We start from the raw sequence: 26849 nt of genomic DNA, 5'->3' as shown, positions 1-26849 counted from the left end.
TAATAATAATAATAATAATAATAATAATAATAATAATAATAATAATAATAATAATATCTAAGATCTAAGTGTATCACACATGTGGACTGCAAGTTTTTTTGATTGCTAGTCATACAATACCAATAAATATTCACATAAAATCAAAGAGAATTTCTTAGTTACCTCCCACCCACGGGTTATCCTTATCAGTAATATCTTAGAGAAAATCTGAGACATTCATATATTACATTCCTGTTGGAAGACTCAATTATCCATTTGTTTTAATGGAGGAGCTGTCAGACATTCTGCCCACAATTTTGCTACATTAAGGTTGCAGCAGTTGAATAGCCAAAAGCTAGACCTTCAGTTCTTGGTTTAGTCTTCTGAATCATTTTCAGCTGATAATATTTCCATTTTCTTCCAAAAATGTCAACCACCAGATAGGTATGTACAGTTGTTCATTCATTATTAAGAAGGTGAAAGTGGCCATCTTCAGAGGATTAAAGTATCAGAAATAATCTTAAATACAACATAAATTAGAAACACCAATTATTTTATAAGGTCATACTTTCATTGAGTTTTGTTTCTCATTTATGGGAGCCATCCATCATAAGACAGTAAATACAGTTCATGGACCAGCCACTCAGAATCAAGCATGCGGTCAATTACATGCTCAGGTATATATCCAATTGCCCTTTTGTTGTAACACACATATTTACCTTGACACCAACAGGTAGGCTAATACAGTATAAGCATTTGGCATCAAAAATTTATGTGGTAAGAGCAGCCACACTTGACAGTACTTGGCTGAAGTCAGCAGCCAGACATATCAGGCATAGTAAATAGGCAGCAGTCACTTTTTCCCAATATTGGACAGATAAGATCACTACATGTCAACATTCAACAGTAAATAACAGGCATCATACAATATCAGTTTATTTCATTTTTATTACACCATTCCATCAAAAAGGCCTTTTAGGATTACTTACAAGATGCCCTTTCAGTTTTATCTTTACAATATCCCTATAGAGTAAGGTAAGGCTGAGCGTATTATTGATCCATTGATCATGCTTCATGATTAAGTAAGGATGTGCATCTCAATAGCAATTATTATTTGACAATATTTGACAGCCAACACATAGTTAAATAAGTGCAAGTACATGACATGCTGCCATCCATGATAAGTAGCATTGATTCGCTTGTATACTATACATAGAAGCCATATGGTATATGATACATTCATAACTGTGAAGTTAATTGTTTTGCATTCAGCCAATCAAATCACTCCATATTTTGAGGTAAAAATTAAATTCCAAAAACCAAATGCTTAGTTTACATCAAATTCTGAAATCTGATTCTTTTTAGATTTTTCTTCTAAATGTTTGTATTATTACTTTCATTTTAAGTTGTCTTAGTCTCCTACTATTTTACTTCAACAGTATTCAAAACATAACAGTGAGGTATAGCTAAAAGCGATGACACTCTAAAATATGGGTTTTTTAAAAAATCTAATTCTACAAATTAGACATTTCAGGTATACTTTGTTTTGACATGGAATTACTTTATTTGAATGTTCAATTTAGAATTATTCATAATCAGGAATGGAGAAATATATTTCACTTTCCCTCAGGTTCTCATTTTTCCTGCTTTAAATTCATTTAATCTAATTTCTGTATCAATTTAGATTTCTAACAAATAAAGAATTAATCATGAAAATGCATACACATTTTTATGTGGATGTCATATGATATGTTGATTTTTGTATCAAATTATGCTTAATATATACATTTTTATAAGGGATTTCCCCATATGCTTTGAATTTTTATACATTATATTAGCAAATGTACACATTTTTGGCAACACTGTTCCCTGACACACACACACACACTTTTATATAGTTTTTGGCTGAGTAAAAGCATTGAAAAAATTGGAAGAGCACAAATATAAGGAAAGAATTGCTTTTTTGTTTGTTTTGTTTTTTCACATCCTGGTTTGGAGAATGTGAACTGTGTTAGTTCCCATTAAAATGTGAATAAAACAAATTTCTTCCCCATCGTTACCCATCAATCTTACCAATCATGGATGGTTTACTAAGTAAGCCACATTAGTAGCCTGCAAAGAAATGTTCTCATGAAGCATAAACTCTATTATGTTTTCTTTCAGTCTTAAGGAATACCACCAGATGAGATCCAAAATGAATGAATGTGTGTGTGTGTGTGTGTGTGTGTGCGTGTGTGCGTGTGTGCATGCACACATGGATATATATATATATAGCATGCCCTAAGGCCCATGCACGTGTATATGTGTGTGTGTACTAGCATGCCCTGGGGCAAATCTGTGGTCTGAATACAAGAAATGAATGTTTGCAACCCAGCAAAATGGAACTATTTCTCTCAGAGAACTGCAGATAAGCATGACAATAACTGTGAAGAGATAAGTGAAGAGCAAAGGGCAAATCCTCTCATCAACTTACAGTCCTTGAGAAACATCAGTCTCACTTAGATGAGCTGTTTAGACAAGTGCTATAGCAGGATGGGGAATAAAACAAAGCAGAATATATTTTACTCTTAACAAAAGGAGGCAGGCGATTTAGTACCATAATAAAAAAAAGAAACGTTTTGCTGTTAAAGGAAGCACAATTATTTTTGATTTGGCTCCACTTCATAACCTTGCTATCCTATCTACAGCATTGCTTTGTCCCTGTGATTTTCACTGATAGAGAAAGGTGTCATCGTATAGAAAATGCATTTAAATGCATTACTTCACTGAAAATGGTAATTGATTCCCAGAGTATATTTCATTGTTTTTTCACCTGATTAATCAACCGTGATATTTGGTTTATGCCATGTGTATTGCTATGTTTATACCATGATGTGTAGTTGTCTTCTTGTAATGTGCTATCATCTGATAATATTGTATATAGTATAGACTATGGCTGCATCTAAACTTTAGAAATAATCCAGGCTGACACTGCCTTAACTGCCATGGTTCAATGCAGTGCAATTCTTGGTACTGTAGTTTTGTGAGACAGTTAGCCTTCTCTTTCTGATAACTCTGGTGCCACAACAAACTACACTTCTCAGAATTCCATAGCATGGAACATGGCAGTTAAAGTGATGCTAACCTGGATTATTTCAGCAGTGTGGATGCAGCCTATGTCATGCTTCCTAACAGACCTGTGGAGATCTTAGCCGTGACTCATGTGTCTCATTGATGTAAGTTTGTTTGCTTTAGGCATGCTTTCCCATGGAGACAACTTAGTATAAACAAGTCCAAAATACAGAAACAAACATGTTCCAATATAAATAGCTAAAGAAAGTCCTTATCTTACACAGGACAAAACTCGATTGCCACTCTCATGAGCAATAATATTTTTGAAGTTGACATTTTTTCAGGCTAGAATAACTTTCCAAAATGAATATTGTACAGTGAATAGTCAAGATACTTCTTTGCATGTCCTAGAACATATTTTTTTACTGCAGCAGCTTCTCATTTTCTATCATACCAACATGTTATTTAGCTCATTTATATTCCATATTTTCTCTGAAAGGTTCAAGTTGTAAGCTATCTTGGCTCCCATATCAGGAGAAAGAGGGTTTATAAAATCAATAAACTAACAAAAAAGTCAGATACACAGTCCCTCTTCATCCAGTGTTTTCCTTCCCCCAAACCCAGTATAACAAAGTCCAAGTACATGATGTTGGCTCTGAGATGTATGACTTATATTCACAAAATGCTGTGTACAGAAAATAAAGGGCAAAGGATACACCCAAAAGTGTTGTCAGAGAAATGAGAAAATGGTTCAAAGTTGGTGATCCTCTTCTTTTCACAGATAAGTTTTCAAAGGAGTGAATGAGCCCTGCTAGTATCATGCAGTTGGATGTGGAACACTGAGTTTAGTTCTAGTGGACTCATGTAAAAAAAATTAATGCAGAACTGGAAAAGTTGTAAAAAGGGAGCAACTTAGATCAGTCAGCTGGAATAACTTTCTTTGGAGAAATACTATGGTATTTGTTAGGTCTGAAACATATATTGGGAAATGTGGAAAATATTCTGACAATAGGATACAACAGGAATCCATTTCACATTGCACTGCATACTGCTTATTGGTGTGTGTGTGTGTGTGTGTGTTTAATGATGTATGTTTGAATGTGGTTTTAATTCTTTGATTGTTTAATCTTTTAAGTCTGGTATATTTTGGATTTTTAAAGAGGTCTTTTTAATTGTTGTAAGCACTTTGAATACCAATCTGGGGAAAAGGTGGGATAGAAATTGGTTTTTTTTTTTCAAGATAACAGGAATAAGAAGCCCTTCTGTCAAAATTCTCCAGACAAGCAGTAAGTTAAGGGCTTGTTCACACATGCAAATTAGTTGCTTAGTTTTATCATAGAATCATAGAATCGTGATCAATGTGGAAAAATCTATGGCCTAAATCTGATTGATAACCTCACATAAAAGAGACTGACTGAATTAATTGGACTTTTAAAATCACCTCATATGTAATTTCAAATGATTTGATGTATCTACTCCCATTGGGACTTACTGCTGGATTTATATCTTTGCATATCTACAGAGTAACTGAAATCGGTGGAAACTATTGCATCCTTCTTTATCACCATAATGGATCTATTGTCATTCCTAATATATGTTCCCAATTAACTACTGTTTTACTGTTTGAGAACTCTGGCCATTCAAAAATAAGATGATCTGCCACATTTCACCACTGTGGACTGGCAAGTAACCTGCCACAAATGAGAAAGGACTCTGGCCTATCACTGTTCAGAGGACAGCGGCTACAAGGTTTCTTGACACATAAATATCTGACGTATAAACATCTTAAGAGCCAACAGAGACAGTAATGGACTGAACTCTCCTGGATATCCTTGCATTTGTCATGATTTTCCTCACTACCATCAAACTTGCCTTATTAACTCCCCCCCCCCAATGTTTTGACTTGGCTTACAAAAGTCAGTGGGGAAAATGCAGATAGATGACTTCATCAATGGAGCAAGGATGGATAGACAAAGGAAAGGCAATGAGGTATAAATGAAAGAAAGCAGCATATTGAGCTGGAAGGCAAGACACATTAGTTCCAGCAACAGTTCTCAGAGAGAGGCTTTATTGTTTCCTAATGTAAACCATTTTAATAACCAAAGAACATGGTATGTTTTTTTCAGGAGAATCAACCAAATATGTATATAAAATGAAAATCAAAAGCAAGCTCCTTAATGAGAGCTACTCCTCAGTATAACAAATTTGGATTGCATCACCAATTTTTAAGTGTGTCTTTACAAATATGATGATGCCTTTTACTTGGAATCAGCTTGATTTTACCTTACTAAATGATCAGAAACAAATTTGGAAGATATCCTTTTGGTACTTTTATAGAATTCTTTATTTTATGTAATATTGCTGCAGTCTTACCAAAAAGCTCCATGAATACTTTGGATACTGGTCAAACCTGTTTAGAGAAGAATGAGTATTTTGAAAGTCACTATCGGAAGACCATAAACTTAGGACAATATCTTTCATATGTGTTTAGGATATTTAAAATTGAGTTGATATGTACCTTCATAGCAGAACTGACAAGGAAATTAACAACTGAGCATTTTTCATTGTATTCCTAGCCTTATCAGAATATGAATTATTGAAGTTAATTAGCACCATGAGATTAAAAGGTCTCAGTATAAGCAATTCACTAGATGCTGAAGTTTGTGGCAATGACCCCTATTGATTTTAATGCAATTGGTTTATACTGAACTTGCTGCATCATAATATGCTTTCAATTTGAGAAATGTAGTAACGAGACATTGAAAATATGAATAAACGAGTCTTCTAAACAGTGAAATCTGGTTGCTCCACTGAGAGTAGGGTGGTATTAGATTAACTTAGAGGAACAATTCAAGGTGCAGAAACATATCCCCAAAATGGATTCAGCAAATTGACTAGCTCCTTCCAACACCCTACAGATATCAGAGTCAGTGGCCCCCACTGCTTCTAAATTGCAACTTATTTTTTTCATCTCTAGACTATTTTTTAAAAAAAATACAGCCTTACAATTCTTTGTTAGTTGATCACTACTCATACCGCCTTCCATATCCCAATAATGCAGCACAAGTGTCCTTTCACTGAACTTCTGTACAAAGCACAGGATTGTAATCATGCATAGTACACCACTGTATACCACTGACAGAATGTATGCATGTCATTCCAGGTGAAAATGGCTTAGGTGCTGTACAGACCAGCTTAAAGAGCTGGTATGGAGGAAATATAGGGGCGTGGCATTGGACGCATGGCAGGGGGCACCATGGTGCTCTTTTGACGTGGCATTTAAATGCTGCATGCTGAAAGGAGCACCAAAAAGTGCCACCATGGTGGCAGAGGCGGCTTTTTGCTAGTTTTAAAAGGAGCAGTGTTTTACCATTTCTTTTAGAGCTGGCAAAGTGCCAGATCGATGCCATGTATTTCCTCGTTAAGTGTAAGGAGCCAACTGAAAACTTCTTCCCCCAGGTCCACAGCAATGCCAGCTTGGACATCTGGCCACACAAATGAGTATCCATATTTCCAGAAAATGCAAGGTAAATGTCAGGTTTTTTAAAAAATCAGCTTAAAGCTCTGAGAATTATTGCCTCAGATGCTGCTGCAAATAACCACACATAACAACAAGTTTGGAAGAAAGGCCACAACTTTATTAGCAAGCAGTTGGTAAGGGTTGGCACCAAGCATGAGGTCAGGATCTGCAAAATCAAACAACCCCACATTTTTCTGATTATCCAAAAACCTGGCACCCACCAGGCGCTTGGGATGACCTAGGGGCTAAGGAACACAACTTGACCGCAAAACTTGCTATGTGTTCACATATTCACTAAGCCCCTAGTCACCGGGAGGCGCTCCCGCGTTATGGCCCAAGCAATGGCCATACGCCTGCCCTATTCGCCCCCGGGTACCTATTGACTCTCAACCAGAGCTCCATAGCCCTGGTCCCACACTGTGCAGATCCTGGCCTATGCTGCTGCCCCAAGTTGTGACAAAACCCCCACAAAACAGCGGTGGGTGGGCGGGGGAAGCTGCTCCTGTCTTCCTCCCTTCCTAGCTTGTCTCCACACCGTGTGAAGCCAAGCGCCGACTGGGGGACGGGGCCTGCAGCACGGCCTTATATAGGCCTAAGCCCCGCCCCCACAACATGTGCTGCGGAACTCCTCCTCCAAGGCAGCCCAACCAGTGGGCTGCCCGGGAGGACCGGAAGCTCTGCACCACTGAGCCCAACTCCCAGAGCGTCGCACGGCAGAAGGACCGCCCCTTCCGCCCCGCGCACCAATAGGGAGCCGGGGCAAGCCCCAGTGCATACTGGGGCTTGTAGTTTTTGCCGCCTCTAGCGGCAAAACGGTCTGCCCAGCTAGCGGGCGACCGTTTTTATTCCAAAAGAACAAGGATGTTGTGGTGTTCTGTTTGCAGTGACTCTGAGATGAGTACAATTTTTTTCCAGCAGTGTAGACAAGTCCAGATGAAGCCCATTGAAAACTAAAGAAATCACAAGTGGCTAAAATATAATCAGCAGTTTGCTTCCAGAAAAGTGGAGTGGAAGGTTAAATGAATGCAAAAATGAATTTCTGAGAGTATTGGATTACTGCTACATGTTATATGTGAGGCTGGCTTTGAAAATGGTCCAACATCAGTGAATCTAAATTTGAATGGTGAGACTACTAACTGGGTGAGAGGGAGCCTTACTGGCAACTTATGGGTGAATATGATCGTTATTTCAGTACTTTACAATCTTTGGTAGCTGTTGATCCATTGCTGAAATCAGTTAATATAGTTGGCTTTAGAATTTAATACACCAAATCAAGAGTAGCCTGAAGTCTGATCAAGGATGCAACTCATCCTGAAATGGTCAGATGAGATGCCACATCTCTTCTTGGACCATGAAATTCTGGTACCTAAATTGGCTTGGGACTGGGTTACAGAAGGACTGTTTCCTCATTTATCTAGGTAACTTTATTTTAATGTCATGAAATGAGGCTGTACCCCATATTCCCCCATAGAGAGAATGTGTAAGTGGCCCCTTATGTTTTGAATGCTGTCGCCCAAAACATTCACCTAGTAAATGTCTTCTTGGGCACCAGATGAATCCCTTTTTGTTCTCCTAGACATTTTAATAAATGCTTTTAGTGCACCCTTTTATTTTGTTTTTTCTTTTTATTTGACTATGAGTTGCAGTGCTTTAAAGCTTGCTGCTTGTTTTTATCACTATTTTATTATGGATTTTTTATTTATTGCTTCATATATATATATATATATACACACACACATACATATATGCATTCCACACTTCACAGAAACTACTAGCTATTCACTGGCCTAATTAAATGCATTCTGAAATGAATGAAATCAATATATGAATATTTGGCACATGCCAGTGTTAGTTCTGTAATCATATACACAACAATATTTATTTCAATGAAACTAAGCCTGCAATAATGTTATATGCACATACCTGGGAATAAGCCTGAACCATTGGGAGTTACTTCTGAGGAGACATGCACCTGGTCAGGCTGTTGATTACAAGTAACTTTATGCGCATCTTCTCTCATAATGCGTATCAACTCACTTGCATCACTTCTGTTGATGAAACCTAGTAAAATTAGTAACTCAGGCCTGATACATACGGGCAGGAAGTGGCGTGGTGCCACCGATTCTAGGGTTCCAGACCATGCAGCAACTGCATGGTCTGAAACCCTAGAACATGCCACTGCCATCATCATGACTGCCTCCCATCCCCACGGGGGTCGCCATGATGAAGTACACGATATGCAGCGTCTGCACGTTCCACACAGGAAGCGGTGTCATAGGGCTGCATTGCAGCCCTTATGATGGTGCCTGCAAATCATTGGTGCGGCAACCGCGTGGCCGTGCCAACGATCTGGAGGAGAAAGGAGGCGCTCCTTTCTCCTCCTTCGTGTCGGGGTGCAGTGGGTGCATGAGGCACAAGGGCACCCCTTTTCCAGGCCAATGAGAAGCAGCATTTTGTCTCTTCTCCTTGGCCTGGAAAAATGCCAGATTGGGGCTGCAAGTTGACTGTCTGGTTACTGTGGCCCCAGTCCAGCGCTTCCAGAATGGCATAGAGCCGTCCCTTACAGGGCTGTCTGTACAGCCGCTCACTTAGAATTAGCTGCTTGCTTTTAGCCATATTACGTGCCAGCCTTCCCACCTTGGTACCCTTCAAGTGTTTTGAATTTCAGCTCCCATGAATTTTCACAAGTGGCCATGTTATCTGGGGTTGATGGAATTTGTAGTTTAAAATGTTTGAAGAATGTCAGGTGGAGAAGCAAAATGCATTCTTTCATAGACTAGTAGCCAGAAAGGGTTATACCTACAGTGGGCCCTCCACATTTGCTGGAGTTAGGGGCAAGGGACCCCCATGGAAGTGGAATAATCATATATAAAAAATGTTTTCCACCTGAGAGGGAACCTTTCTAGGAATCTCTAGGTCCTTCAGTGCAACTTTGTGGTCAACATCTATCAGTGGCTGCCCACAGAATCATGATGGAAGACCTACAAATGTCTAGAGAAGTGGGGTTTTTTTGTTTGTTTTTTGTGGCCAATTTCCAGCAGAGTTGTGCTGGAGGACCTAGAGATTCTTAGAGAAAGTATAATAATCCAATCTATAAATAATCAAATCCGCAAAAGTCAAAGCTGAAAATGAGGAGGGCTGACTGTAATTTGTGCTTAGTTTTTGTTGTTGTTGTTATTGTTGCTCCTACCAATTCTTCACATCTATCAAGGTCAAAACAACCACCATATGGACACTGAAGGATGACATTGTGACTCAGATCATGCAAAACATTGAATCAGATGACAAAGCAGCTCTTTGATGAGCATAACCACACTTCTTAGTGTTAAGTGGGTAAAACCACAGAATTGTGTTTGAATTTCACCTCAAAGGTCAAGCATTTTAATATCAGCTTCTATGTGGAATTAACTGAGTCAAGCTTATGTTCACACTCCCACTTCCTCCTTTTCCAGCACTCAGTTTCTCTCATATATATATATATATATATATATATATATATGATGAAGCATGCTGCTGGGTAGCAGGTTGCCATAGGAACAATAGTCACAATCCTACATCATCCACATCTTTGTGAAAGATGGTTGTTTGCACTTCCAAAAAACAGCCTGTTTTGCAAACTGTTCTGGAGTGGTGATCTCATTGATCACAATTTGACTCAAACTGAATTTATGTTAATTCCAATACAGTCGTATTTTCTGCTCATTTTGTAATAACTATATGATACCAATTTATGTATATACTTATGTACTTATTGGTATAAAAGGTATGTTGCCGTGTGTGTGTGTGTGTGTGTGTGTGTGTGTTGTGTTGTGTTTATCACAGGTACGGGAAAAGGCTCTGGAGCTAAAATTCTACTGTTAGGAATAGGAAAAAATATTATAAAGATCCTTGGCAGGTAGCTTTTTTTTAAAAAAAAAAAACTTTGGAACATTTATTTGGCAGAATTATATTTTTACCACCAGTTTTCAAGATTTTCAAGGCTATCTCCTTGGCAAGTAGCTTATGGTGGGTAATGAGTTCCTAATATTAATTAATCAAAGCAGCATGTGGACTATATTTCTCAGAAAAATAAACAGCTTTATTATTTGGAAAACAATGTTCGATGTACACAGCAGATATGTGGTAGATTTCATAGAGGAAGCATAAAAGTGCAATCATGGAAAAGCAGTAACTATCACCTGAAACCCTTAGCATAGTCTGTTGGTCATCAGCCCCTACTAGATGTTAGCCTAACCCTCTCCAATGTGTTGTCCACAAGAGGGTCTTGATTGCAATTTACATCACCCCTATCAGCACATCCATAGATAATGTTGGAAGAGGTGATGACACTTATAGTCTAACCCATCTGGACAGCACCCTGTTCAAGAATGCTGAATTAGCCAACATTACCCAGGCAATAATTATAATGATGGGAAAGTGAGTGTGAACTCGAAGGCTTTCATGGCTGGCATCCATAGATTTTTGGGGGGTTTTCAGGCTATGTGGCCATGTTCTAAAAGAGTTTCTTCCTGATGTTTTGCCAGCATCTGTGGCTGGAATCTTCTTCTTTCTGTCCGTTCATCCATCCCTCCCTCCCTTCCTTCTCTTTCAGTAAAGAAGTATGAAAGCCGTGTGTGTGTGTGTGTGTGTGTGTGAGAGAGAGAGAGAGAGAGAGAGAGAGAGAGAGAGAGAGAGAGAGATTATTAACATTTTCTAGTTACACTTAAAATTAATTCTTGAGGGCATTTGCAGGCATTGTAAAAGATAATTTTTAGCCATTTTTTTCAGTTCTAAAAGGGCTTTCCCCCCTTTTTGTACCAACAAGGGAGAAACAGGGGAAAGTATTTAATGCAACATGGTATTTAACAACACTGTAAAAAGCAAGGAGAATGTATTGAGGGCTAGGAGTAATAGGCACAAATACTTTAATCCCCCACTCTGTTTTTTCTGTAGACCCCAAACGGAGTTTAAAGTGCTGCAGAGCAGATAGAGAACTTTACTGCATTGGCCCTGGAATGGGCCTATAGTGTTCCAAAATGGAACGTTCTGTGGATGCTCGGTGGCAGGGAACAGATTTTACCGCACAGCGAGAATGCTGCCGCCACCGCCGAGCATCACCATCCTGTTCCGAATGTGTTCTCCAGCGGGCGATTTCTGGGATTGCTTCTCAAGCATTCCTGAAAATTGCCCCCTCTGGGATGCATCTGGAACAGGATGGGGATGCTTGGTGGCAGCGGCAGCATTCTCACTCTGCAGTAAAATCCATTCCCTGCCACCGAGTGTCCCCAGAAATTTCTGTTTTGGAACACTACAGGCCCGTTCCAGGGGCAATACAGTAAAATTCAGAGTTTTAGTGGCTATGAAAATGGGGACAATGTCTTCAGTGCATACTGTAGCAGCTAGATTAAATTTGGAACTTTGTGTGTTGTGATATAACAAGAAACCTCTGCTAAGTATACTAATGTAATATAAAATGAACTTCCACATTTTCCAAAATAGCCAACCTTCAAAATCTGACAGGCAGAATTTTAGGGAAATTTACTTGAATGTGTTTGTGTTTGGCTATGTTTATTCAGTTTGTAAAAGAAAAACAGGAGAGTGAAACAAACAAAAACACTCTACGCTCTTTGTCTATGTACTTTAATTGACATGACAGTATAAAATATATTTTTAATTGCTGTTTACAGCATACCGTTAAGCACCTTGAGGGCTCCGTGGATGTAGAATCATGTTGAGGGATATACATTTGAAAATAAAACAATCAATTTATGCTTTCTGTTTACAGCTGGGACCACCCTCTTCCCTATATGTATAAGACCAGCTGTTCTATCAAAGAAGCACTGAGATGGAAGGCTGGGAAAGAAAACCAATAAATAAATAATAATTTTTTTATTTCTATCCCGCTTTTTGCCAGGCAATCAAAGTGGCGTACAACAGGTTAAAATACATCCATATATACATAATGCCCCCCTTAAAACAAGATTAAACAATGTAAGATTAAAAACTACATATTAAAACCGACTAAGCTAAATAAAAATCATCATGGGCAGAGTTCACTGGATGGGAAGTCTTATTTGTGGCCGAGCATTTTATTCCTGGAAAACTGCTCTGAGTCCCAGTTCTGGGGAAAGAGTGGGATACAAATAATAATAATAATAATAATAATAATAATAATAATAATAATAATAGGCTCTGTTGCTGGCTAAGCAGAGGTTTACCCTTTGAATTAGTGCATTTTAAAAAAAACAGTCAGTGTTTTAAAAATCTACATTGCCCTAGTGTTTTTGTTTTGTTTTGTTTTTAAACACAGTTCAGTTTCTATCCTGGCTGTACTCTGATCAGTAGAAATAAGCTAGGGCTAAATGTAACTCTCTACAGACTGCCAAAATAAAGCTGCTTCAAGTCACTTTGGAGGTATGCTGTTTAAATGATGCATGTGTCCTAAGAGTCCAGAAGCTGTGCCAAACTGCGCTCTAGTCCTTAGGCCTGGATCGCAGCTTTGGCATGGCTTCTGAACTCTTAGGACACATGCATCATATAAGCAGCTTTATTTTGCCCTGCCGATATGGGGCCACAGTTAGGTTTTGGAAGTCAGGGCTCATATGGAAAGCTGCCACTGGACCCAGGTGCACATCCACAACAGTCATAGGAGCAAGACATTTGCTCCTATGTAGACATATTGCCATCTAAGTCCTCTCACCACCCTCACCCCATTCTAGCACTGTCAGACAGGCTATGACCAGTAGAGAGTCAGTCAGTCAGTAGGAACTAAAAGCACATTCAACTTTTGAATGTTTTAAGACAATTAAAATCAGTTTTAAAAGTTTTAAGCAATTTAAAACTATAGCACATGTACAGATGTTTATAAATCATTTTCCTTTCCTCATGGAGTCATAGCTATGTTGTGAGCTGTAAATCTTATCTGGAAGTCAATATCCAACAGTGTTGGCTCGTAGCTTCTGTATCAGTGTGTCATCTGGTGAACTCACTCCAGATTTTTCCCTGAACATTAAACATTCGAGGGGGTGAAATTTTATAGTGTTCAAGATTTTACCCAGCTCAGTAAATTCTAGAGTAAACCCTGGATTAATCAGTCCATTGACATTGAAGTCACCAGCCACCATCAGGTGTTGCTTCTCTGGGAAATAAAGCAAGGGGGAAAAGCCCAAACTCATGTTTGCACCCCTCTATGCCTGCTACATTTGTTCATAAGAGATTGGGGGATGAAAAGTATATTTTTCTGGTAAATCAGCTGACACAGCTGCCCAGGACACACAAACAGCAGTAATATGCTGTCAAAATGTGTATATGTGAATCTTCTTGGCAGCCCTGGTACTCTGTTTTTCTGAGTATGTTTGCACCTACAGTTAGGCCTATCATTTCAAGCAGCACGTAGTACGGCTGGAAGCACTTAGCTATTTTAAAGGGTATCTTTCCAACCCTACACATAGGACAATTAGATTTAATCTTCTATTATTTCTGTCACACAGTTTACTTAACAGAGTTGCTACTAGGCCTTTTCATTTCATTACTTTATTCCCCGTTCGATTCAAAAATTTAAATTATGGTAACCATTTGACACTAATTAGTAGGTAACTTTATAGAGCCCAATATAATTTGATGAATTTGCAGCTGTAATAGCCATGATAGTGGTGGGCAAGTACACTTAGTGATGTAAATATTATACATTACAGTACTTAATTTACACATGCTATGTGCCTACATGATGTATATCTGGACGTCAAAAAGAATTAAGTGGTAAACAGTCATTGACTTTGCATATACAGTACTAGCACCTATTTAATTTCCATAGCATTTTACTTAACCATCTTCCACCTAATAATGCTATGAAAATATATTTTTTCTTCATTGACATCACTGTTGTTGTTCTTTTTCCTTTGAATGACTGGATTATAGCTCATTTCACAGTGAAGGGCCATTCCTGTGTTGATTAACAACTAATTTGTAGCAAGTTAACCATTTTTTAATAAAAAAAAAAGTTGAACTGATCTCTCCATCATGGAATGCAAGAAAAAGAGATAACCACCATCCCCCTCAGCTCACCTCAGATGGGCTCACTATTCAATCATAGTGATTGAATAGGCTACTGGTGAACCATGAGCCATAAGCAATCCCCATAGGCACTCTGACTACAGTGTGGCTTCCTCTCCCTCCTGCTCCAGTTTGTACTAGTGGATTCCACGCCCAACCTAACTTGTTGTGGAGATTATCTTGAGGGTCACCTCTGAGGAATAAAGGGTTAAATAATTATGAATGGCTTTGGGGCATGCCATTTTAAAGTTGTCTGTGCTACAATTAGACTTGAAAAAGTTATGATTCGAACCAAAGGAAAGCTCCCTCCCGTGACCTCCAACTTCAGTTATCTGTGGTGGTGATATTCGGGTAGAAGGAGTTTAGACATTAATGTCTTGTGGAGGAAGGGTTAGATTTTGGCTGCTCTCCAACTCCCCTTCACCCCCATTTGTGTGCTTGTGCACAATCAGCTTTGTCCATGGAGTAGGGGGTCATTGCAAGCTGAATAACCATGAATAGGCTAGTGTGGGAAACATCCTTTACCTCTTCCAGTGGTACTTCTCACCAACATACCTAGCATAACCATAGCCATTCAACTGCACTAAGTGTTGTGACCTATAATAACAACATATAGCCAACAAGCTACTAAATCCTGCATCAAGTGTCAAAGAGCTCAAAAACATCACCCCAGACCATTTGGATTCATTTTTTATCAGAGGTGGGAAGGAGAAAAAATCTGTTTTGGCCCAGCTAGTCTTACACTGACTTGCCAAGGCCATCAGCCTGTGTGGATGTGGACTGTAAAAAAAAAAAAAAAAGCTGGTGGAAAGAAAATCAACTCATTTCAGATGTGGAGCTAGAGAAAGTACCTAGAATATCATGGACAGCCAAGTATACAAACAAATGGGTTCTAGAACTGATCAAGCCTTAACTCTATCTGGAAGGTAAGGTGTGTTCCAGATGCACAAAAAGTATGTACTAGGTACGTACTAGGGTTAAGAAAGGGCGTCCTTTCCGGACGCCCTAACCCTAGTACGTACCTAGTACAGTGGTACCCCGGGATACGAATTGATCGCGTTACGAAATTTCCGGGGTACGAAAAAGTTAGCTTGAAAAAACTGTTCCGGGTAACGAAAGATTTTTCGGGTTACGAATTTTTTTTCGGTGTGTTTCGGCGCTTTTTGGCACGAAATTTAAAAGCCGCGGCTTTCCAGCGCTAGTGGAAAGCCTTTTTTCGGGTTGCGAAATCTTTCGGGTTACGAACGGCGCCGCGGAACGAATTAAATTCGTAACCCGGGGTACCACTGTACGTACAAAATGGCTGCACCCATTCTACATGGGCGCTGCCATTTGGACATCACAATTGTGCCGCCTTCAAACTCAGCGGCACAGAACTGACGTCCTGGCGCCGCACAAGGGTGCCTGAGGCGCCTTTTCCGCGGTGCTGGAAGGAGCTCCAAAATGGAGCTCCTTCCAGGTTTGTGTCGCTGGGAGCAGCCTTTACATGGCTGCACCAGCGACACAAATGAAAAAGGGGCCAAGTGGCCCCTTTCTCTTCATCCCCACCGCTGTCGGGTGTCCTTGGGGCATGAAGCCCCAGGACACCCCTTTCCAGGCCATGGGGAAGCGGCCTTTTGCCGCTTCCCCACAGCCTGGAAAGTGGTGGATCAGGGCCTCAGAGGCTGCCGCTGTGGCAGCTGAGGCTCCGATCGGGCGGGGAAAGGGGCGGGAACAGGCTGCCCCAAAAGGGCAGTCTGTAAACCTCCTTAGATGGCTAAATTGAGGTTGTTGTACATTGGACACAACATGAGGAAAAATGAATAATTAGAAAAGACAATATGCTAGGAAATGTGGAAGGCAGTAGAAAGAGAGCAATACCACACACCAGATGGTTAGACTCAATCAAAGATACCATAGACCTCCGCCTGCAGGACCTGAGCAAAGAGACACTGTATAGGGAGTCTTGGAAATGTCTTATCCATAAGGTAGCCATGTATCAAAGGAAATTTGAAGGCCGTTAAAAACAACAAGGGTGAGTGGATGAATATAGAGCTCAGTTCAAACAGTCTAGATATGTGAATAAGGCTGGCATAAATAGCCCCATTAGTTTGCCTCTAATTAACCCAGAAGCAGAGACCAGCAATGCACCCATGTCACCTCAAAGTCTGTAACCATACATCAGTATGGCGGAACACATATCTTTTTATTTGTTCTGTGAGAGAGTGGATGGAGCAGAACTAGGGAAACATCTTATAATACTGCCCTACAGTGCTTTGGCAACATATCAAAGACAGCATCCTGCAATCTGTGGAAGAATCCTTAGGGTTCTCCCTCAAGAAAAACCAAGACTGGTTTGATGAAAACAATCAAGAGATCCAGGAGCTGTTGGCAAAGAAGAGAACTGCTCACCAGGCACATCTCACCCAGCCATCTTGCCATGTAAAAAAAGCTGCTTTTCACCTTGCATGCAGTAAACTTCAACAAAAACTCCGAGACATTCAGAACGAGTGGTGGATCAACTTAGCAGAAAAGACACAATGTTGTGCAGATCTGGATGATTCCAGAGGATTTTACGAAGCTCTTAAAGCAGTGTTTGGACCCACATATCAAGTCCAAAGCTCCTTATACAGTTCAGATGGTCAAACACTAATTACAGATCAAACCTCCATTTTGAACCGATGGGCTGAACACTTTCTAAGTCTCTTCAGTGTCAACCGAGTAGTCCAAGGATCAGCAATTCAACATATGACACAACCAATGAAAAAGGAATTTGACATAGCTCCCACTTTGGAAGAGACCCTTAAGGCCATACAACAGATGAAAAACAGCAAGGCTGCTGGAATTGATGGAATTCCACCTGAAGCTTGGAAACATGGAGGTCACGTACTCCATGCTAAACTCCACAAGCTCCTTGTGAGTTGCTGGGAAAAGGGCAAACTGCCATCAGATCTCCGAGATGCAGTCATCATCACCCTGTACAGTGGTACCCCGGGATACGAATGCGCCGCCTTACGAAATTTCCGGGTTACGAAAAAAATCCATTGAAAAAAACTGTTCCGGGTTACGAAGGTTATTTCGGGTTACGAAAATTTTTTTGGTGCTTTTCGGCGCTTTTTCGCACGAAATCGCGGCTTTCGCTATTAGCGCCTATGGCTTTTTCGGCTTACGAAGATTTTCGGGTTACGAACGCGGCGGCGGAACGAATTAAATTCGTAACCTGGGTATAAGAAAAAAGGAGCAAAATCCGATTGCTCAAACTATCGAGGTATAACACTGCTCTCTATCGCTGGAAAAATCCTTGCAAGGATACTCCTGAACAGATTAGTTCCTGCGATTGCAGAAGAACTTCCACCTGAAAGCCAATGCGGCTTTAGAGCTAATAGGAGCACTACAGATATTGTATTTGCCTTTAGATAACTGCAAGAGAAATGTAGAGAGCAGAACAAAGGACTCTATGTAACATTTGTCGACCTCACCAAAGCCTTCGACACTGTGAGTAGGAAAGGTCTGTGGCAGATCCTGGAACGATTAGGATGCCCCCCCCCAAATTCCTCAAAATGATTATCCTGCTACATTGGGAGGCATGGAGATGCACTATCTACGATGCTGTAGCCTTTTTCGAAAACTCATGCCGAACAAGTCTTGAAGAGAAATGGCAATGCAGAAAGAACCACAACTTGGAAACATCACCCAAAGAGACATTCTGCTGTACCTTCTGCAACTGGACTTGTTTATCTCAGATCGGCCTTTTTAGTCATCAACACGCTTGTAGAAAGCGCAGGATGAGTCCTTCCTGAATCTTCGTTTGTGAAGAAAAGCCAGAGAGATTACCAACAGTGGCTATTCAGATACTTCTCAGTACTCCATGCCAAGTAATGCTATTCCCCTCCTGTTTAGTCTCAGCATGTAGTACTCTAAGGTATTGAATATGAAGGTTTCATAAACACATGTAAACTCCATAAATATGATGTAACATTTTTAATGCTATTTAAGCTATTTGCCACTCTGCCACCACTTGTAACAGTGAATTCAAGAAAAATCTGTCACTTTGACTTCAGAATGGTAAGCTCTTTATAAGTTTCACACGTATAGGTTCAATACTTGGCACATGTGAGAAAGCCATCCCAGATTAAATGCCACAAATAGAATTTCCTTGTTACCTAAAACCACATCAAACACAATCCATTTCAATGATAGAGGTTCACACATATGAAAGCTGCAGATCACTGAACAAAATCGTCAAGTGAAAACTATCAAGTGCTGTAGGTATATATGTCAATCAGTCTCAGTTTCATGTCAGTTTCACTCATGTGTATCACTACTTTCTTCTCTGAATATTTTAGTCCAGACTTGATTAAATTACTCCCTGACCCTTATCAACCAGAAGTGAGATTTCTAAGAACACATTACACTTCTGTTTCTTTACTCAAGTGTCCTTTGCCCCACTGGCAAAGAGTGTGCAAAGTTTCAGAAAATGGAGGAAGTGTGCGCTTGAATGAGAAACAGCATAAGTAGTACAAAGGAATGGTTGAGACATTCATACTATATGAATACAGGCTGACCTGATATAAATCTATGGGATGATTGTGTGTTTACAATATTGGTTGAAACAATATGGCTGTCCAGATGTTGGACTGCAACTCCCATCATTCCTCATCACTGGCCACAGTGACTATGAATTCTGGAAGGTGCAATTCAACATCATCTGGGAATTGCACAGTTTCCACCCCGATATACAGTGTAATCCTATGCATCTTTACTCAGATATAAGTTACATTGTTTTCAATCAATTTAAAAAAAAAACAACTCAGCTCCCTAGATATTCTGGACCAGAATTCCAAGAATACTGAACCAATAACCAGGCTGGTTTGTGCCTCTGGGAGCTGATTTCCAAAAAATATGGGACCAAAAGTTGAGAGACTCTTGGAAAACCTCAATGAAACCATAATTGTCAGGTTTTGCACTTCCCGAATTTTTTGATGCAGTTCTTGATTCAAAAGGCATCAAAATATTTTTTTAAAATGCATGAGTTTTCTTTGGGGGAAAAATACAGAAAAAGTCCTGCTGCATCATATCAAGGGCTATTGTATTCCAGCATTGTTTTCTCTCAGTTGCCTGTTGGAAGTCCACAAGCAGGACAGGAGTGCAATAACACTTTCCTATTCTTGATTCCTTTCCTTTGATACAGATATGAATATTGCCTCTGATACAGAAGACATCATGACTGGTAGTCACAGCTACCTTCAACTAATTTGTCAAATCATTTTTTTAAGCTATGTAGCTGGTGGCTGTTATTACACCCTGAAAAATAACATGTCATAGTTTAACTATGTACTATTAGAAAATTTTGCCTTGGATCCTGTTAGTAACTTATGGAGGCATAAGTCCAACTGCTGAAGTAATTTTGTGGTTCTTGTGAGGACAGACTTCTCTATCAACCTTGTGCAATGACCAAACTCTTTTTGTAAACCCACATTTTAATGCTGCACCCTCTCCGGTTGGAGAGCAGCTGAGAGGTAGAGGAACACCCAGCTATGTTCCTTTAGCAGGATGCACAACACTAATGTAATCCTCCAAAACTTCTGAAGGGACCCCAGGAGGTCATGAAAGGTGTCTTGTCACTGTACATCTAACTATAAGACATTGCTGGATGCTTCTGTGTTGCCCTCCACATAAATGCTCATATGGGATGGTGTGAAGGATGCTGCATGTAAAATATGAGTTTTTGGAGGGAGCTGAGAATGGAGGTGTGTTGCTATGGCTCCCTCATCCAGAATTTCAATCTTTGTCCTGAATTTATGCTCTAGGGTGGCCTCAGAATCTATTAGCACTAAGGTAACTTGTATGATACCCCTCCCACCACCACCATCCACTTGCCTTTATATAAGTTTAAAAGGCAAATGCATTTTAATCTTTCCTTAAAGAACAGGGTATTCCTTAGCCTCTTCATTATTTTAGTTGCCTCTGTCTGCATCTTCTTCAGCTCCATGGAATGTTTTTGAGAGGTGACCAAATACACATTATTCCACATGCAGTCACATCAATAGATTTGTATAAAGGCCCTATCACATTAGCAATTTTATTTCTGACTCCTTTCCCAGTAATCTTAAACATGGGACTTTTCCTTTTTAAAATACAGCAGCCATACACACAGGTGACATTTTTGCTGAGCTAAGTACTCCAATGTCACTTTCCCAGTTAATCACTACAATCTCAGACCTTACCAACATGTATGTGTAAAGATTGTCTTGCCTCAATATGTAGCACTTCATGCATGGTTACACCAAACTGCTCTTGCCAATACAATGTCAATTCCTCCGGTTTGGCGAAATCTCATTGGAATCCTGTACCACCCACTTTTGTTCTTAAAACCCTAAAGCAGTTGGCATCAAATGTATCTGCTTAGGTCTACCCCCTTGAGAGACCCCTCTATTTACACCCATCCAAATTTTGTAAATATTTTTTTAAATCCAGAGATTACTGTAGAAATCAGATACAATTGGTTTAGGAGTGAACAAAAGTGACATGGATTCATTACTAAAATTGATTTGTTGCTTAGACTAATTTATCCGTGCATAGGACTAAAATAATGAATGCATGATTACAGTGATTGTTTTTTACAACCATAGTAGAGTGACTTATATTAAAGTAATTGAACTACAAGTAATTGTAAGTAACTATTTACAATTTAAAATGGATATAAAGAATTTCTGTAGCACCTTTGAGACTAACTGAAAAAAATAGAAATTTCCAGTGTACACTTTGGTGGACTGTAGTCCTCTTCACCAAAACTAACACAGGCTAACATGACCATGTCTTTGAATGTTTGTAACTTAAACTGTAAAAATCTGGAGGACCCATGCAGCTAGCCCTGTATCAATTCATGATGAACTCATGAATTAGGGTTTTATTAGGCAAAGAATTCTCAGTGGTGGATTTGCCAGTTCCTTCATCTGAAATATACCCTACAGCTCTTGGTATTCATTGGCAGACTCCCATCCAAGTACAAACCAGGGCTGACTCTGCTTAGCTTCCAAAATCAGACACCAAGATCTTTAGGGTGTTTAAACCCTCTGCTATACATAAAATTAAAGTAACTGATTTTTTTCAAGGCATATAGTTTGCCCTCTTTACCCATTGTTTTTCCAAGTACATGTGTACAAATGTACTTTGAACAGATTTATCAGAACATTTGTTTTGTGGGGGGGGGGGTATCGAGGGGAACATATAATCATATACCATTTAGTTATTTCTAAAACAGATTTTAATACTTCATGTCAAGTTTTTGTTGATTTGGTGAGCTTTAGATACAGTTCTAATGTAGATAAATTTAACTTGAGGCAGCAGGGTAGGAAGGCAGTGGAAATTTCCTGTGATAAGGACTAAGATTTTTCTTGTAAAGAAAAACAGAGTGATAAAAAATATGGAGGGAGTAACAAATAAAAGAAGAATAGATTAGTCAACTGGTCTAACAAATAGGGAAATAAATCATGTTTGTCTCTCCTATCCCATGTGTTTAGTCTCTATATGCATTAGTCATGATTCTTACAGATCAAATGACAGACTCACGGATTTATTAATTGCCCCATAGACAGTCAGAGGAGCAATTTGTGCTGCTGCTCACAGGCAATGGTAAGGGGTTCTCCTTTACATGCTGAGATGAAACTATTTGAACAGCCTCCAGGATATTGAAGAAAAAAGTCATCAGAAGATAATGCCTAAAGCAAAATTAGACCACTTTCAACTAGTAGATGCCTATAGAGAGAACTCTGTTCAGATGATGATCATGGGGTAGTAGATTATCATTGGTATTAGTGAAATTCTATTGTTCAGCAACAATAATATTGACAAAGAGAATTATATTATTATAGCTGTCTTTTTTAAAAAAGATAGAGTATGAATTCAAAATTTAAATAGACAAAATTTTGAGTAAAGCGAAAGACTGCATAAATTACCAATGTATGCATTATCGGAGTGCTAGATTTTCAGTCTCTCTCTCTCTCTCTGTTAGTTTGTTTGCTTTAAATTACTCTACAGAAGGTGTGAGAACAGTCAATCAGAGCTGAAATCTGTAGTTTACCATATAAAGACTGATGAGGCTAAGACTGCACCCACATTGCAAAAATAATCCAGTTTGACGTAATAGTCCACACTACTTTTCATTTTCTTGATGTCACCAAAATAAACATAAGTATTTGTTTAGGCCCAGATGATTCTTTGACTATAAGGTCCAAAAAGTATACCAAAAAATGATTACCCTATTGGTAATAACCCTTTTTGGGCAAATTGCTTGAGTTTGTGATGGATAGGTAATTTCAGATATACTCCAAGAAAATATATTGTCAGGACTAAGGCTGTAACCAGACTAGGTTGTCCCAAGGAGTAAACTGCTCTAGACAAAATGCCAGGGGAAACACTGTCTTGGGGATTTTCTTGTATGTGAATTTTTATGCAGAATAAGACCTGATAGTCTTTGAAACCTGCAATTTTCGAAGACTCTCACAGAAAATAGAAAATTGTGGAAGTAACTTGTTGCTTCCTCTGACAACAAAATGATTAAACAAGAACTTCTTTAAACCAAATTAAATCTGTGTAACATATTCCACATTCTATTTTAAGGCTACCATATTCTGAAGACTTTTTCTTTCATTCTTTCTTCCTTCCTTCCTCCTGTTGGTTTGATAGTCAGCATGATTAATAGTTCTGAAGAACTGAAAAGCCTGCTAACCTTTCCTGACAATTTAGGCATCCCTAACAAAACTATTACCCAAGTATTACCATTTTGGTTGGGTTACTAAAATATTACTCAACTATTACCCCACCTTTAATGGACCAAAATACATATTTGTAAAAGCTAAGACTATATTTTCTCTTCCAGGACATGAAGCAAATGCCCTGAACATTCACGTGGAAATATTGACAGAAAGAAGTATTTCACTCTGAGTCACTGGGCTGTGTTGGGATGGGAGGGAAGAGTAATTTATTTTTGCTGAACATGTTGTCAGCTGGAAGGGCTGGCCAAATAATGTTCTGCTTGTCTTTTCAGGCAACCAGAACCAGTCAATGTCAGAAAAGAGCTCTAGCTTTAAAATTTGTCTGAATCTTGGAAAAACAAAAAGTGATGCTCAGTATTTGTACTCTGATTTATTTCTCAAGTTATTTGAACTATTCTTTAGACTTTGACATGCTGACAGTGAAATATGATGTTGTCATCTTTCCTATACATCCTAGATCCCTAGGAGGAGGAGCAGGAGTAAAAATGAGCATATGCTAAGTCTGGTTTTTGCTCCTTAGCTTATACTGTGCATATGGTCTCCCTTCCTGTCCTCTGGAGTATACACATAATGGAATCTCTGTTTGCCTAAAGGAAGAGGAATGACACATGATTTAATATAAGAGTGGTTTAAGAACCCAAAGTTGCTTATGTGTTTGCAGCAGTTGCATCTCAGGCAAGGAAAGAGGTGGAGACAGTAGTTGGATCATGTGTTTTGCATTTCCAAGCATGGTTAGGAAAGATCTTTGAAATCTTGAAAAACAACTTCCAATCTATAAAAGCCATGTAAAGCCATACCAGCACTACTGAAGGTAGATGAACTAACTAATTAATTTGCAACCACCAGAATGTTGTCAGGCGAATTTTTAAATGAATCTTCTCAGTACTGGACATGCATGCCCATTGGAACTCTCCTTCCTACATTGTTCAAGAGAGGTAAGTGGTTTTTAGCTGTAAGACGTGCTGAAAACATATCTATTTACATTAATGTTTCCTTGCTGGTAATTATTCTCATTGCTCTTTTTTTCTTGTATTGATTATTGAAATTTTCTGTTTGTTTCTTGTGTTTAGAATGTATTGAGTGGTCTTAAATTGCTTTTATTCATTCACAACATCAAATGACATTCACATATTACAAACAAGCAAACAAATCTACGTTGGTATAAAGTGGAAAGGAAAGGAAAAGAAGTCTCAGTTTTACAGATTTGAAGATTATGCCACCTTTGCCTCTTGTCTGTCTTTGTTGCTAAATATACGATTCATTTTGCACAGTTTCATATTTATTTACTTTTTTCCATATTCAGGCTCAGTATTGTTGGTAAAAAGATGAGAAGAGAGAAGGTCCTTGACTTTTCACGATTGAGTCTATTGCAGCTCAGCATGCCCAACTGTTCTATCTATATGTTACTTTCAGCATGAAATATATACAGTTTCTATATTTTCACTCATTCTCCAGCCAAGGTGTAGTACAAGACTAAAAGACTACTTGGGAAATTTGCTTTGAGCTGAAGAAAAACCAAAAAGGAACTACCATGACTCTTCCATTCCACACAGTCTGCTGGGTTGTGGTTGTGGATTTAAAAAGAGGAACAAATTTTCTGAAAGTTCTCCAATCTGTTTGTACCAAATTGTCTCACCAGTTTGCTTCATCTTAGTATTTTACTTTAGCTTCCATTAGATCTAGTACAAACCTTTCAATAAAGTCAACACCACTTATGCCTTCACTTTTTTCAATTTGTTCCACAGATGTTACCCCACCAAGGTACAGTATGGTGTCCCTCTTTTTGGAATGTGTGACTTGTAGCAGATTTATTCAACAAAATAAAAAATGGTGTGGTATAAACCAGACAATCATTGAATTAGCTTAACATTGACATGCACTGGTTTAGAAGAAAAAGAACAATTATTAAATTATTCAACAGTTGAACAATTCAACTCTTGTAGAATAAAAAAATGGTTAGAGAAATTAATCTCACTTCAGATCTGACTATAATGCTTCTGGTTTCTACCTGCTGAAAAGCAACATATACTTGAACACAATTCATTGGTGATCTCTACATTTATGAGCTTGCAATCTAAAGTGTTTAAGAACTGCACATTTAAAACAAATGCTCATAAAATACATTTAAACAATATACATAAATTCACTTTAGTTGATGTAGGAATAAATATGTACATTTCAACAATGACCTCAATGAATACGTTTTGCTCAGAAGCACACTATTATGCAGAACATTCAACCATGGATTAGACATTTTGACAAAATCATTTTTTAAAAAAGAATATTATTTTTAATTTACTCTGAGAAACTTGAAAGGAATTCCAGTATTTTGAGCCATTTCATTAAGTTTGACATATTTTCCTGTCTATATTAAAAATTAGGTCAAAATATATTCCTTATAACATGTTGAATCATTTTGCTCTTTTGCTAATTTCAGGACAGCATCCTGATTTTCCAGATGGAATTTTGAATTATAAACTGCAACTTACTTATTTAAAATGTATTCACACTAAAATCAAAATAGCATGAGTTGTCAATTCATCACAAGTAACAGATTTTTCCACCACCTGCCTTTCACCATGAAAGACAGCTTGACATTTTGCATCTAAATTCCACTCTGTTTTCAATCTGTAAATTGCCAACACTTTGTATCTTTCCTTCTTTTATTAATTTTTTACTGTTCTTTAAAACCCTGAAAATATGCAATACTGCATCTTTAGCAAAACTTGTAGTCTGATTTTATTTAGCCTTGGCTTTATCCATTTGTAGGAGTTCAGCAAAATAGTCCAAGAATGGCATGCTGATTCAGAGAAGTCAGTAGACTACATAGAATCCTATTTTAATACATTTGCAATACTCAGATCCAGAGGAGAAATTTGTTTTGCACAAATTCTGACTGAAATCTATAGAATAAATCTGACTATTGCAACATAAGTACTCTAGTCTAGTCTTCCAAAACAGGCTAATGAGAAATAGAGAATAGTCTTTCCATCACTATTCAGAGTGCTTATACTTAGAATATACTTAGAAAATGCCAGCCACAGTTGCAGGCAAAACGTTAGGAATAAATTCTTCCAGAATGTGACCACAGAGTCTGAAAAATGCACAGACAATTATGAGAGAGAACATTTCACAAGCGTTCTTGGAATTATGGGGCAAAAACATTTTCACTTCAAAGGAAGAAGAAAAAGATACTTTGTTTACTTTATGATTAGTATGATAAATAAATAAATAGTATGCTAGGCAGCGGTGGGAGTGTCCCCTCCTCTTTCTTTCTCTTTAGGGTGGAAAGTAATTTAGTGTGTTGAACTTCAATTTCTTTTGCTAATCTTTCCTTGTCAATGAGTGCATGGGGGTGGATGATGCAGATTCATCAATAAGATCAATTGGGCTTCAGGTGAGCTAGCAACTGCCACTTTCAATCCCACTCCTTTCTATAGCAAGGGATGAAAACAGATGAGTCCTTCTTATTTTCAGGTGATAGATCAATGTCATAACCCATCTTTGGGCTG

Source organism: Sceloporus undulatus, chromosome 3, assembly GCF_019175285.1.
Source record: "Sceloporus undulatus isolate JIND9_A2432 ecotype Alabama chromosome 3, SceUnd_v1.1, whole genome shotgun sequence".
In the NCBI taxonomy this organism is placed as follows: Eukaryota; Metazoa; Chordata; class Lepidosauria; order Squamata; family Phrynosomatidae; genus Sceloporus; species Sceloporus undulatus.
Note: the sequence above shows the minus strand (reverse complement) of the source record.